Source organism: Cetorhinus maximus, unplaced genomic scaffold, assembly GCF_964194155.1.
Source record: "Cetorhinus maximus unplaced genomic scaffold, sCetMax3.hap1.1 HAP1_SCAFFOLD_915, whole genome shotgun sequence".
NCBI lineage: Eukaryota > Metazoa > Chordata > Chondrichthyes > Lamniformes > Cetorhinidae > Cetorhinus > Cetorhinus maximus.
The window spans coordinates 105,730-120,912 of record NW_027596857.1 but is presented as its reverse complement, the minus strand read 5'-3'; the positions used below and the strand labels follow the sequence as shown (position 1 = coordinate 120,912).

The 15,183-nt window shown below is 51.5% G+C and overlaps 4 pseudogenes; 2 read left to right on the top strand and 2 right to left on the bottom strand.

Moving 5' to 3' along the window:
• Positions 1-1,750: 1,750 nt before the first annotated feature.
• On the bottom strand, positions 1,751-1,924 carry LOC144675099 (U2 spliceosomal RNA; annotated as a pseudogene).
• Positions 1,925-5,270: 3,346 nt separating this feature from the next.
• On the bottom strand, positions 5,271-5,446 carry LOC144675096 (U2 spliceosomal RNA; annotated as a pseudogene).
• A 5,440-nt stretch (positions 5,447-10,886) lies between these two features.
• On the top strand, positions 10,887-11,065 carry LOC144675100 (U2 spliceosomal RNA; annotated as a pseudogene).
• Positions 11,066-14,401: 3,336 nt separating this feature from the next.
• Positions 14,402-14,577, top strand: LOC144675095 (U2 spliceosomal RNA; annotated as a pseudogene).
• Positions 14,578-15,183: the final 606 nt, after the last annotated feature.

Sequence of the window (15,183 nt, the reverse complement as noted above, 5' to 3'; positions counted from 1 at the left end):
CGCTGTTAGTGTACAGCAGTCGGATCCAATTGGGTTTTGAAACATGTACATGTTGGAAAGTAAAGAAAGCTTTGCTGTCCTTCACCGTCACCCGAACGGTGTTACGTACCCCATGATATGGGGCTCGACTGGTTATAGCCATTGCTTCACGACTACACTTGATCTTTGCCAAAAGGCCGAGAAGCGATTCCATTTGCCTTCCTTGTTACCTGCTGTACCTGCATACTAGCTTACAGCGATTCATGCGCGAGGACACCCAGATCCCTCTGTGCTGAAGCATTTCTGAAGTTTCTCTCCATTTAAATAATAAGTCACCTTTTTATTCTTCTGACCAAAATGGATAACCTCACACTTATCCACGTTAAACTCCATCTGCCAAATTTTGCCCCATTCACCTAACCTGTCCAAATCCATTTGTAAATTTCTTATTTCTTCATTGCAACTTACTTTCCCACCTATTTTGGTGTCATCTGCAAAGTTAGCTATAGTACCTTCTACCCCTGAATCCAAGTAAATAGTTGGGGCCAAAGGACCGAACCCTGTGGCACCCCACTAGTTACAGCTTGCCATCCACAAAAGACCCATTAATCCTGACTCTCTGCTTTCTGTTGGTTAGCCAATCCTCTAGCCAAGCTAATATATTACCCTTAGCTGCGTGTGATCTTATCTTGTGTATTAATCTTTTGTGCGGCACCTTATCAAATGCCTTCTGGAAGTCCAGACATGCTACATCTACAGGATCCCCATTATCCACTTTGCTTGTCACATCTTCAAAGAACTCCAGCAAATTAGTCAAACACGATTCACTCTTCGTAAAGCCATGCCGACTCTGACGGATTGCAATTTGACTTGCATTTTAGGAAGGTAGTGAAGGCATTGGAGAGAGTGCAGAAGAGGTTTACGAGTTTGGTTCCAGGGGCGAGGAAGTTGAGTTATGAAGTAAGATTGGGGAAGCTGGGAATGTATTCCTTGGGGAAAAGAAGTCCGAGAGGAGACTTGATAGAGGTATTGAAAATCATGAGGGGTCGGGAGAGAGTAGATAGGGAGAAACTGTTTGCACCGGGGAAAGGATCGAGAAGGAGAGGGCACAGGTTTAAAGTAACTGGCAAAAGAAGCAAAAGTGACAGGAGCAGCGAGTGGCCAGGGTCTGGAATGCACCGCCTGATAGCGCGGCGGAGGCAGGTTCAATTGAAGAGGGAATGAGATGATTATTTGAAAAGAAAGCATGTGCCGGGTTACGTGGAGAAGGCAGGAGAAAGGCACGAGGTGAAATGTTCATTGGGAGAACTGGTGCAGGCACGACGGGGGGAATGGGCTCCTTGTGCAATGTAAGGATTGTGTGAATGTGGATGTAGAGGTTTCGGAGTAGCTGTGTAAAGTGTGTGAGGTTTGAGGTGTGAGTTTTGATTGTTGCTGTATCAGCAGCAGCGGCAGCGGCAGCAGAGAGCTGGTTTAAAATGTTGTGAGGCGAAAGGTGCAGCTGAGAGAGTGTTTGAGAGGTGTATTTGCAAGTGAAAGATGTTTTTATATGAGTGAGGTAGAGTGTTTGTGAGATGAGAGTGCTGTCTGTGAGTGTTGGGTGAGCGTGCATGTTTTTTGTGTGTAGCTGCTGCGGGTGAGTGAGTGAGTGAGAGAGAGAGAGAGAGAGAAAGAAAGAAAGTTGGGTTTTGGAACATGTACATGTTGAAAAGTAAAGAAAGCAGATGTTTGTAAGAAAACTATTTTTAGCATTGAAAATCCCCTGGAAAGGGGAGGGTGCACCGTTCCCAGAGATACTGCAATACCGGGTCGATGCGTGGAGTGGACGGAGCAAGCCCCTATTCCATCTCCCTGCTCCAAAAATCAATTTAATATATGGTCCCCAGATAAGGGACGTATCAGATATTAAACTGATAAGAACAGATTTTTTTTTTTGTAAAAATATACTTTATTCATAAAATATCTTCAATCACATTCCAAACCATTTCAAAAACAACATTACAAGGGTACAATCCAGGTTAAACTTTTACAAAATGTATCAGCAGGTGCATCAGTACAAACAATATTACAATCATTTACAGCCTTTCATTTTGATCTGTACAGCCCGAGGGGCTCTAAACAGTTCCCAGTCTCTCGGTGCGCTGTGGTAGAAAGGTCTTAGACAGCGACCCTTCCCCATTGCGCCTTTGCGGCAGCTGCCCCAAGCTTTAGTGCGTCCCTCAGCACGTAGTCCTGGACTTTAGATTGTGCCAGTCCGCAACAATCGGTCGGGGACAACTCTTTGTGCTGGAAGACCAACAAGTTTCGGGCAGACCAAAGCGCCTCTTTCACCGAGTTGATGATCCTCCAGCTGCAGTCGATGTTTGTCTCGGTGTGTGTCCCTGGGAACAGCCCGTAGAGCACAGAGTCCTGTGTCACAGAACTGCTCGGGATGAACCTCGACAGCAACCATTGCATCTCTCTCCAGACTTTCTTTGCAAAGGCACAATCCACAAGGAGGTGGACAACGGTCTCTTCCCCACCACAGCCACCTCGAGGGCAACGTGCAGAGGGGGTGAGCTTCCTGGCGTGTAGGAAGGATCTGACGGGGAGGGCCTTTCTCACCACCAGCCAAGCTACGTCTTGGTGCTTGTTGGAAAGTTCTGGCGATGAGGCATTCTGCCAAATGACTTTGACAGTCTGCTCGGGGAAGCATCCCACAGGGTCCACCCTCTCCTTATCCCTCAGGGCCTCTAGGACGTTACGTGCTGACCACTGCCTGATGGACTTGTGGTCAAAGGTGTTTTTCTGCATAAATTTTTCCACCAGGGACAGGTGGTACGGCACGGTCCAACTACTTGGAGCGTTCCGCGGCAGCGTGGCCAGACCCATCCTTCGCAACACCGGGGACAGGTAGAACCTCAGCACGTAGTGACACTTGGTGTTTGCGTAGTGAGGGTCTACGCACCGCTTGATGCAGCCGCACACAAAGGTGGCCATCAGGATGAGGGCGATGTTGGGCACGTTTTTTCCCCCTTTATCTAGAGGCTTGTACATCGCGTCCCTGCGGACACGATCCATTTTCGACCTCCAGATAAAGCGGAAGATGGCTCGAGTGATCGCCGTCGCGCAGGAGTCTGGAATGGGCCAGACCTGCGCCACGTACAGCAACAGCGAGAGTACCTCACACCTGATGACCAGGTTCTTACCCGCAATGGAGAGGGAGCGTCGCTCCCACATGCCCAGTTTCCTCTTCACCATAGCCACTCGCTCCTTCCAGTTTCTAACGCATGCCCCGGTCCCTCCGAACCATATCCCCAGCACCTTCAGGCCGTCAGCCCTGACAGTGAAGGGGACAAAGGATCGGTCAGCCCAGTTCCCAAAGAACATGGCCTCGCTCTTCCCACGATTTACCTTGGCTCCCGAGGCCAGTTCGAACTGGTCGCAGATGTGCATCAGTCTGCGCACCGACAGCGGATCCGAGCAGAAGACGGCGACGTCGTCCATGTACAGGGAGGCTTTTACCTGAGTGCCTCCACTGCCTGGGATCGTCACTCCTCTTATGCCCGGATCCTTCCTGATGGACTCGGCAAAGGGTTCTATGCAACACACGAAAAGGACAGGCGAGAGAGGACAGCCCTGCCTGACTCCAGATTTGATCGGGAAGCTATCTGTTTCCCACCCGTTGATTGAGACTGCGCTACTGATGTTAGTGTAGAGCAGTTGGATCCAATTTCGAATTCCCTCCCCAAAGCCCATTTTGGAGAGCACATCCCCCATGTAGGTGTGCGATATTCTGTCAAAGGCCTTCTCCTGATCCAAGCTGATGAGGCAGGTATCCACACCCCTGTCCTGTACATAGGCAATCGTATCCCTGAGCAGCGCCAGGCTGTCAGAGATCTTCCTGCCTGGCACAGAGCAGGTCTGGTCAGGGTGAATCACCAATTCCAGAGCGGATTTGACCCGATTGGCGATGACCTTGGACAGAATCTTATAGTCCATATTCAACAGTGAAATGGGTCGCCAATTTCTAATTTCATCCCTTTCCCCCTTGTGCTTGTAGATGAGGGTGATGATGCCTTTCCTCATGGATTCTGACATACTACCGGCCAGGAGCATACTCTCGTACACCCCTAGCAGGTCTGGGCCGATCAAGTCCCACAGAGCCGAATACAACTCCGCCGGCAAGCCGTCGCTTCCGGGGGTTTTATTCTTCTCGAAGGACTCGAGGGCCTTAGTCAGTTCGTCAGGAGTTAGCGGTTTGTCCAGGCTCTCCCGCGTACTGTGGTCTAAGACCTCCGTGATAGAGGACAGGAAGGACTGGGAGGCCGTGCTGTCCGTGGGCTTCACGTCATACAATCCGGCATAAAAGGATTTGCTGATCCTCAGAATGTCGGACCGTGATGACTTTACTGAGCCGTCTTCTTCCTTCAGGCTGCTGATCACAGAGCGCTCTCTGTGTACCTTTTGGAAGAAGAAACGTGAGCACGTCTCATCCTGCTCCACGGAGCGGACCCTGGAACGGAAGATGATCTTGGAGGCCTCCGAGGCAAAGTGCGAGGCTTGCTGGCCCTTCACCTCTTGGAGTTCCTCCTTGACATCGACCCCCATCGACTGCAGCCGGAGCAGATTCTGCATCTTTTTCTGGAGTCGGGACATTTCCCTCTGTTCCTTTCTAGCTTTCTAGGTGCCTTTGCGGATGAAAAACCTCTTGATGCTTCCCTTGATCACTTCCCACCAGTGTGTCAGGGACTCAAAGAGGGGTTTCACGGTTCTCCAACCTTTGTAATCCCTCTTGAGCTCCTCAATGTTCTCTGGGGTCAGCAGTTGCACATTTAGCTTCCATGCCCCCCTGCCCACCCTCAGGTCCTTCTCCAAGTGGCAGTCCGCCAGTAGGAGGCAGTGGTCAGAGAAGAACACCGGCTTGACCTCGGTGGATCTGACTGTGAATGCACGGGACACAAACAGGAAGTCTATCCTGGAACGAATGGACCCGTCTGGCCGCGACCAGGTGTATCTACGCTGCGCTCCGTCTGCAGGGTTGCTGAAGACGTCGTGCAGCTTGGCATCCTTAACTGTTTCCATCAGGGATCTGGACGTAGCGTCCAATCTGCTTCCGGCCCTGCCGGCGAGTGTTGGGTGAGAGTGCGTGTTTTTTGTGTGTAGCTGCTGCGGGTGAGTGAGTGAGAGAGAGAGAGAGAGAGAGAGAGAAAGAAGGAAAGTTGGATTTTGGAACATGTACATGTTGAGAAGTAAAGAAAGCAGATGTTTGTAAGAAAACTATTTTTAGCATTGAAAATCCCCTGGAAAGGGGAGGGTGCACCGTTCCCAGAGATACTGCAATACCGGGTCGATGCGTGGAGTGGACGGAGCAAGCCCCTATTCCATCTCCCTGCTCCAAAAATCAATTTAATATATGGTCCCCAGATAAGGGACGTATCAGATATTAAACTGATAAGAACAGATTTTTTTTTTTTTGTAAAAATATACTTTATTCATAAAATATCTTCAATCACATTCCAAACCATTTCAAAAACAACATTACAAGGGTACAATCCAGGTTAAACTTTTACAAAATGTATCAGCAGGTGCATCAGTACAAACAATATTACAATCATTTACAGCCTTTCATTTTGATCTGTACAGCCCGAGGGGCTCTAAACAGTTCCCAGTCTCTCGGTGCGCTGTGGTAGAAAGGTCTTAGACAGCGACCCTTCCCCATTGCGCCTTTGCGGCAGCTGCCCCAAGCTTTAGTGCGTCCCTCAGCACGTAGTCCTGGACTTTGGATTGTGCCAGTCCGCAACAATCGGTCGGGGACAACTCTTTGTGCTGGAAGACCAACAAGTTTCGGGCAGACCAAAGCGCCTCTTTCACCGAGTTGATGATCCTCCAGCTGCAGTCGATGTTTGTCTCGGTGTGTGTCCCTGGGAACAGCCCGTAGAGCACAGAGTCCTGTGTCACAGAACTGCTCGGGATGAACCTCGACAGAAACCACTGCATCTCTCTCCAGACCTTCTTTGCAAAGACACAATCCACAAGGAGGTGAACAACGGTCTCTTCCCCACCACAGCCACCTCGAGGGCAACGTGCAGAGGGGGTGAGCTTCCTGGCGTGTAGGAAGGATCTGACGGGGACGGCCTTTCTTACCACCACCCATGCCACGTCTTGGTGCTTGTTGGAAAGTTCTGCCGATGAGGAATTCTGCCAAATGACTTTGACAGTCTGCTCGGGGAACCATCCCACAGGGTCCACCCTCTCCTTTTTCCTCAGGGCCTCTAGGACGTTACGTGCTGACCACTGCCTGATGGACTTGTGGTCAAAGGTGTTTTTCTGCATAAATCTTTCCACCAGGGACAGGTGGTACGGCACGGTCCAACTACTTGCAGCGTTCCGCGGCAGCGTGGCCAGACCCATCCTTCGCAACACCGGGGACAGGTAGAACCTCAGCACGTAGTGACACTTGGTGTTTGCGTACTGAGGGTCTACGCACCGCTTGATGCAGCCACACACAAAGGTGGCCATCAGTATGAGGGCGACGTTGGGCACGTTTTTTCCCCCTTTATCTAGAGGCTTGTACATCGCGTCCCTGCGGACACGATCCATTTTCGACCTCCAGATAAAGCGGAAGATGGCTCGAGTGATCGCCATCGCACAGGAGTCTGGAATGGGCCAGACCTGCGCCACGTACAGCAACAGCGAGAGTGCCTCGCACCTGATGACCAGGTTCTTACCCGCAAAGGAGAGGGAGCGTCGCTCCCACATGCCCAGTTTCCTTTTCACCATAGCCACTCGCTCCTTCCAGTTTCTAACGCATGCCCTGGTCCCTCCGAACCATATCCCCAGCACCTTCAGGCCGTCAGCCCTGACAGTGAAGGGGACAAAGGATCGGTCAGCCCAGTTCCCAAAGAACATGGCCTCGCTCTTCCCACGATTTACCTTGGCTCCCGAGGCCAGTTCGAACTGGTCGCAGATGTGGATCAGTCTGCGCACCGACAGCGGATCCGAACAGAAGACGGCGACGTCGTCCATGTACAGGGAGGCTTTTACCTGAGTGCCTCCACTGCCTGGGATCGTCACTCCTCTTATGCCCGGATCCTTCCTGATGGACTCGGCAAAGGGTTCTATGCAACACACGAAAAGAACAGGCGAGAGAGGACAGCCCTGCCTGACTCCAGATTTAATCGGAAAGCTATCTGTTTCCCACCCATTGATTGAGACTGCGCTACTGATGTTAGTGTAGAGCAGTTGGATCCAATTTCGAATTCCCTCCCCAAACCCCATTTTGGAGAGCACATCCCCCATGTAGGTGTGCGATATTCTGTCAAAGGCCTTCTCCTGATCCCAGCTGATGAGGCAGGTATCCACACCCCTGTCCTGTACATAGGCAATCGTATCCCTGAGCAGTGCCAGGCTGTCAGAGATCTTCCTGCCTGGCACAGAGCAGGTCTGGTCAGGGTGAATCACCAATTCCAGAGCGGATTTGACCCGATTGGCGATGACCTTGGACAGAATCTTATAGTCCACATTCAACAGTGAAATGGGTCGCCAATTTCTAATTTCCTCCCTTCCCCCCTTGTGCTTGTAGATGAGGGTGATGATGCCTTTCCTCATGGATTCTGACATACTACCGGCCAGTAGCATACTCTCGTACACTCCTAGCAGGTCTGGGCCGATCAAGTCCCACAGAGCCGAATACAACTCCGCCGGCAAGCCGTCGCTTCCGGGAGTTTTACTCTTCTCCATGGACTCAAGGGCCTTAGTCAGTTCATCAGGAGTTAGCGGTTTGTCCAGGCTCTCCCGCGTACTGTGGTCCAAGACCTCCGTGATAGAGGACAGGAAGGACTGGGAGGCCGTGCTGTCCGTGGGCTTCACGTCATACAATCCGGCATAAAAGGATTTGCTGATCCTCAAAATGTCCGACCGTGATGACTTTGCTGAGCCGTCTTCTTCCTTCAGGCTGCTGATCACAGAGCGCTCTCTGTGTACCTTTTGGAAGAAGAAACGTGAGCACGTCTCATCCTGCTCCACGGAGCGGACTCTGGAACGGAAGATGATCTTGGAGGCCTCCGAGGCAAAGTGCGAGGCTTGCTGGCCCTTCACCTCTTGGAGCTCCTCCTTGACATCGACCCCCATCGACTGCAGCCGGAGCAGATTCTGCATGTTTTTCTGTCACGTCATTTTCGCCCGACCATTTGTTTTGTCGCCACCAAATTACTCGCGCCATTTTTAACCCCACATTTGCCCACTCAAAAATCTCTCTCAAACCCCCATGTAACTCCCAACCCACCATCACAACAGTCCCCCGACTCCCAGCAGCGCCCTCCACCCCCTACCTCTCTGGACTTTTGTGTAAATACAAACTCATATCAGTCAGCTATTAACTCATATGCATTCACCATTTAAAACATGTAGCAGCGACCCCTCACTACTTCAAACATGAACAAGCAGCCTGTCCCCATGTTCATTCTAATTACCCCCCTCCGAAACGAACAGCAGCCTCCCTCCCCCTTGATCAGCCCCCTCTGTCACTCCTACCTTCTGAAACTCCTGCCCCCTCTCCCCATGTGTAAAGTCTTTCCCTGCCCCTTCTGCAGCTCACTTCCCCTGCTGTGGGTCCATCAATTCACCTGTGATTATTCCTTGAAGACTTAAATAGCGCAAAGCGAAGAAATAAACAGCAAGAAAACTGGAGAAAGGCAGATAGAAATCTAAACCCTCAGTAAAATGACCACCGGCAATCCCGTTTAACCGTCAGAATGATCGCACAGCCCAAAATACACGCATTATCCCTGAATTATAACAAGATTTTAGGCAGCTTCACATTAGGACTTTTCATTTCCTCTTGTGGGGCTCCTGTTCCTCACGCACCAGAGGCTAACATGTAAGTTTTAGATTGCAAGGCCGGGCTACTTTAACCCCAGGATTATCTTTTTGAAACTCCAGGCCTGCAGTCCAACAGGAACTGGTTAACCGGAGCCACCGAAAACCAGGGTCCCGGAGAGGAAATGAAATCTCAGGGTAAGAAACCGACACAAACTCACGTGGGCCCATGGGGCGCAGCCTTGGAGAAGGTCTCAGTCCGTCCCCTCTGGAGGAAGCTCCTGAAGAGGAAGAGTCCTTGTCCCGATCTGGATCTTCAGATTGCAAGTTTCAAAATAAAAATTCCTTGAGGGGTGGGGGAGAAAATTAATTTCATTAAAACAGAAAGCAAAGATCATTTTCAAACAAAATAGCACAAGAGCCAATGATTCACTCTCAGTTGCAACTCAGCAACATTCAAATACAAACAAGTCAAAAAGTTATAAAGCAGATTGAGACAGAGGGAACACACACACATTAAGCCAGAGTGGGGACTAGCTCCGCACTCTGGAGGCGGTCTTCGGATTGGGTTCCTAGCCAGGTATACCCTGAACGAGCAGTTTGCAGACTCCACCCCTGGCATGTTGGGAGGTCTTTCAATCTGCTCCCCAGGAGGCCTGTCCGTTGATATGTTCAGACAAGGCCATGTTCTTCGGGAACTGGGCTGACCGATCCTTTGTCCCCTTCACCGTCAGGGCTGATGGCCTGAAGGTGCTGGGGATAGGGTTCGGAGGGACCGGGACATGTGTTAGAAACTGGAAGGAGCGAGTGTCTATGGTGGAAAGAAAAGTGGGCATGTGGGAGCGATGCTCCCTCTCCATTGCGGGTAAGAACCTGGTCATCAGGTGTGAGGCACTCTCGCTGTTGCTGTACGTGGCGCACGTCTGGCCCATTCCAGACTCCTGCGCGATGGCGATCACTCGAACCATCTTCCGCTTTATCTGGAGGTCGAAAGTGGATCGTGTCCGCAGGGACGCGATGTACAAGCCTCTAGATAAAGGGGGGAAAAACATGCCCAACATCGCCCTCACACTGATGGCCACCTTTGTGTGCGGCTGCATCAAGCGGTGCGTAGACCCTCAGTACGCAAACATCAAGTGTCACTACGTGCTGAGGTTCTACCTGTCCCCGGTGTTGCGAAGGATGGGTCTGGCCACGCTGCCGCGGAACGCTCCAAGTAGTTGGACCGTGCCGTACCACCTGTCCCTGGTGGAAAAATTTATGCAGAGAAACACCTCTGACCACAAGTCCACCAGGCAGTGGTCGGCACGTAACGTCTTAGAGGCCCTGCGGGAAAAGGAGAGGGTGGATCCTGTGGGATGGTTCCCCCAGCAGACTGTCAAAGCCATTTGGCAGAATGCCTCATCGCCAGAACTTTCCAACAAGCACCAAAACGTAGCTTGGCTGGTGGTGAGAAAGGCCCTCCCCGTCAGATCCTTCCTACACGCCAGGAGTCTCACCCCCTCGGCACGTTGCCCTCGAGGTGGCTGTGGTAGGGACGAGACCGTTGTTCACCTCCTTGTAGATTGTGCCTTTGCAAAGAAAGTCCGGAGAGAGATGCAGTGGTTTCTGTCGAGGTTCGTCCCGAGCAGTTCTGTGACACAGGACTCTGTGCTCTACGGGCTGTTCCCAGGGACACACACCGAGACAAACATCGACTGCAGCTGGAGGATCATCAACTCGGTGAAAGAGGCGCTTTGGTCTGCCCGAAACTTGTTGGTCTTCCAGCACAAAGAGTTGTCCCCGACCGATTGTTGCGGACTGGCACAATCCAAAGTCCAGGACTACGTGCTGAGGGACGCACTAAAGCTTGGGGCAGCTGCCGCAAAGGCGCAATGGGGAAGGGTCGCTGTCTAAGACCTTTCTACCACAGCGCACCGAGAGACTGGGAACTGTTTAGAGCCCCTCGGGCTGTACAGATCAAAATGAAAGGCTGTAAATGATTGTAATATTGTTTGTACTGATGCACCTGGTGATACATTTTGTAAAAGTTTAACCTGGATTGTACCCTTGTAATGTTGTTTTTGAAATGGTGTGGAATGTGATTGAAGATATTTTATGAATAAAGTATATTTTATCAAAAAAAAAAAAAAAATCTGTTCTTATCAGTTTAATATCTGATACGTCCCTTATCTGGGGACCATATATTAAATTGATTTTTGGAGCAGGGAGATGGAATAGGGGCTTGCTCCGTCCACTCCACGCATCGACCCGGTATTGCAGTATCTCTGGGAACGGTGCACCCTCCCCTTTCCAGGGGATTTTCAATGCTAAAAATAGTTTTCTTACAAACATCTGCTTTCTTTACTTCTCAACATGTACATGTTCCAAAATCCAACTTTCTTTCTCTCTCTCTCTCTCTCTCTCTCTCTCTCTCTCTCTCACTCACTCACCCGCAGCAGCTACACACAAAAAACACGCACTCTCACCCAACACTCGCCGGCAGGGCCGGCAGCAGATCCCTGATGGAAACAGTTAAGGATGCCAAGCTGCACGACGTCTTCAGCAACCCTGCAGACGGAGCGCAGCGTAGATACACCTGGTCGCGGCCAGACGGGTCCATTCGTTCCAGGATAGACTTCCTGTTTGTGTCCCGTGCATTCACAGTCAGATCCACCGAGGTCAAGCCGGTGTTCTTCTCTGACCACTGCCTCCTACTGGCGGACTGCCACTTGGAGGAAGACCTGAGGGTGGGCAGGGGGGCATGGAAGCTAAATGTGCAACTGCTGACCCCAGAGAACATTGAGGAGCTCAAGAGGGATTACAAAGGTTGGAGAACCGTGAAACCCCTCTTTGAGTCCCTGACACACTGGTGGGAAGCGATCAAGGGAAGCATCAAGAGGTTTTTCATCCTCAAAGGCACCCAGAAAGCTAGAAAGGAACAGAGGGAAATGTCCCGACTCCAGAAAAAGATGCAGAATCTGCTGCGGCTGCAGTCGATGGGGGTCGATGTCAAGGAGGAGCTCCAAGAGGTGAAGGGCCAGCAAGCCTCGCACTTTGCCTCGGAGGCCTCCAAGATCATCTTCCGTTCCAGAGTCCGCTCCGTGGAGCAGGATGAGACGTGCTCACGTTTCTTCTTCCAAAAGGTACACAGAGAGCGCTCTGTGATCAGCAGCCTGAAGGAAGAAGACGGCTCAGTAAAGTCATCACGGTCCGACATTCTGAGGATCAGCAAATCCTTTTATGCCGGACTGTATGACGTGAAGCCCACGGACAGCACGGCCTCCCAGTCCTTCCTGTCCTCTATCACGGAGGTCTTAGACCACAGTACGCGAGAGAGCCTGGACAAACCGCTAACTCCTGACGAACTGACTAAGGCCCTCGAGTCCTTGGAGAAGAGTAAAACCCCCGGAAGCGACGGCTTGCCGGCGGAGTTGTATTGGGCTCTGTGGGACTTGATCGGGCCAGACCTGCTAGGAGTGTACGAGAGTATGCTCCTGGCCGGTAGTATGTCAGAATCCATGAGGAAAGGCATCATCACCCTCATCTACAAGCACAAGGGGGAAAGGGAGGAAATTAGAAATTGGCGACCCATTTCACTGTTGAATGCGGACTATAAGATTCTGTCCAAGGTCATCGCCAACCGGGTCAAATCCGCTCTGGAATTGGTGATTCACCCTGACCAGACCTGCTCTGTGCCAGGCAGGAAGATCTCTGACAGCCTGGCGCTGCTCAGGGATACGATTGCCTATGTACAGGACAGGGGTGTGGATACCTGCCTCATCAGCTTGGATCAGGAGAAGGCCTTTGACAGAATATCGCACACCTACATGGGGGATGTGCTCTCCAAAATGGGCTTTGGGGAGGGAATTCGATATTGGATCCAACTGCTCTACATTAACATCAGTAGCGCAGTGTCAATCATTGGGTGGGAAACAGATAGCTTTCCGATTAAATCTGGAGTCAGGCAGGGCTGTCCTCTCTCGCCTGTCCTTTTCGTGTGTTGCATAGAACCCTTTGCCGAGTCCATCAGGAAGGATCCGGGCATAAGAGGAGTGACGATCCCAGGCAGTGGAGGCACTCAGGTAAATGCCTCCCTGTACACGGACGACGTCGCCGTCTTCTGCTCGGATCCGCTGTCGGTGCGCAGACTGATGCACATCTGCGACCAGTTCGAACTGGCCTCGGGAGCCCAGGTAAATCGTGGGAAGAGCGAGGCCATGTTCTTTGGGAACTGGGCTGACCGATCCTTTGTCCCCTTCACTGTCAGGGCTGACGGCCTGAAGGTGCTGGGGATATGGTTCGGAGGGACCGGGGCATGCGTTAGAAACTGGAAGGAGCGAGTGGCTATGGTGAAGAGGAAACTGGGCATGTGGGAGCGACGCTCCCTCTCCATTGCGGGTAAGAACCTGGTCATCAGGTGTGAGGTACTCTCGCTGTTGCTGTACGTGGCGCAGGTCTGGCCCATTCCAGACTCCTGCGCGACGGCGATCACTCGAGCCATCTTCCGCTTTATCTGGAGGTCGAAAATGGATCGTGTCCGCAGGGACGCGATGTACAAGCCTCTAGATAAAGGGGGAAAAAACGTGCCCAACATCGCCCTCATCCTGATGGCCACCTTTGTGTGCGGCTGCATCAAGCGGTGCGTAGACCCTCAGTACGCAAACACCAAGTGTCACTACGTGCTGAGGTTCTACCTGTCCCCGGTGTTGCGAAGGATGGGTCTGGCCACGCTGCCGCGGAACGCTCCAAGTAGTTGGACCGTGCCGTACCACCTGTCCCTGGTGGAAAAATTGATGCAGAAAAACACCTTTGACCACAAGTCCATCAGGCAGTGGTCAGCACGTAACGTCCTAGAGGCCCTGAGGGATAAGGAGAGGGTGGACCCTGTGGGATGGTTCCCCGAGCAGACTGTCAAAGTCATTTAGCAGAATGCCTCATCGCCAGAACATTCCAACAAGCACCAAGACGTAGCTTGGCTGGTGGTGAGAAAGGCCCTCCCCGTCAGATCCTTCCTACACGCCAGGAAGCTCACCTCCTCTGCACGTTGCCCTCGAGGTGGCTGTGGTGGGGAAGAGACCGTTGTTCACCTCCTTGTGGATTGTGCCTTTGCAAAGAAAGTCTGGAGAGAGATGCAGTGGTTGCTGTCGAGGTTCATCCCGAGCAGCTCTGTGAGACAGGACTCTGTGCTCTACGGGCTGTTCCCAGGGACACACACCGAGACAAACATCAACTGCAGCTGGAGGATCATCAACTCAGTGAAAGAGGCGCTTTGGTCTGCCCGAAACTTGTTGGTCTTCCAGCACAAAGAGTTGTCCCCGACCGATTGTTGCGGACTGGCACAATCCAAAGTCCAGGACTACGTGCTGAGGGACGCACTAAAGCTTGGGGCAGCTGCCGCAAAGGCGCAATGGGGAAGGGTCGCTGTCTACGACCTTTCTACCACAGCGCACCGAGAGACTGGGAACTGTTTAGAGCCCCTCGGGCTGTACAGATCAAAATGAAAGGCTGTAAATGGTTGTAATATTGTTTGTACTGATGCACCTGGTGATACATTTTGTAAAAGTTTAACCTGGATTGTACCCTTGTAATGTTGTGTTTGAAATGGTTTTGAATGTGATTGAAGATATTTTATGAATAAAGTATATTTTTACAAAAAAAAAAAAATCTGTTCTTATCAGTTTAATATCTGATACGTCCCTTATCTGGGGACCATATATTAAATTGATTTTTGGAGCAGGGAGATGGAATAGGGGCTTGCTCCGTCCACTCCACGCATCGACCCGGTATTGCAGTATCTCTGGGAACGGTGCACCCTCCCCTTTCCAGGGGATTTTCAATGCTAAAAATAGTTTTCTTACAAACATCTGCTTTCTTTACTTCTCAACATGTACATGTTCCAAAATCCAACTTTCTTTCTTTCTCTCTCTCTCTCTCTCTCTCTCTCACTCACTCACCCGCAGCAGCTACACACAAAAAACACGCACTCTCACCCAACACTCGCCGGCAGGGCCGGCAGCAGATCCCTGATGGAAACAGTTAAGGATGCCAAGCTGCACGACGTCTTCAGCAACCCTGCAGACGGAGCGCAGCGTAGATACACCTGTTCGCGGCCAGACGGGTCCATTCGTTCCAGGATAGACTTCCTGTTTGTGTCCCGTGCATTCACAGTCAGATCCACCGACGTCAAGCCGGTGTTCTTCTCTGACCACTGCCTCCTACTGGCGGACTGCCACTTGGAGGAAGACCTGAGGGTGGGCAGGGGGGCATGGAAGCTAAATGTGCAACTGCTGACCCCAGATAACATTGAGGAGCTCAAGAGGGATTACAAAGGTTGGAGAACTGTGAAACCCCTCTTTGAGTCCCTGACACACTGGTGGGAAGCGATCAAGGGAAGCATCAAGAGGTTTTTCATCCTCAAAGGCA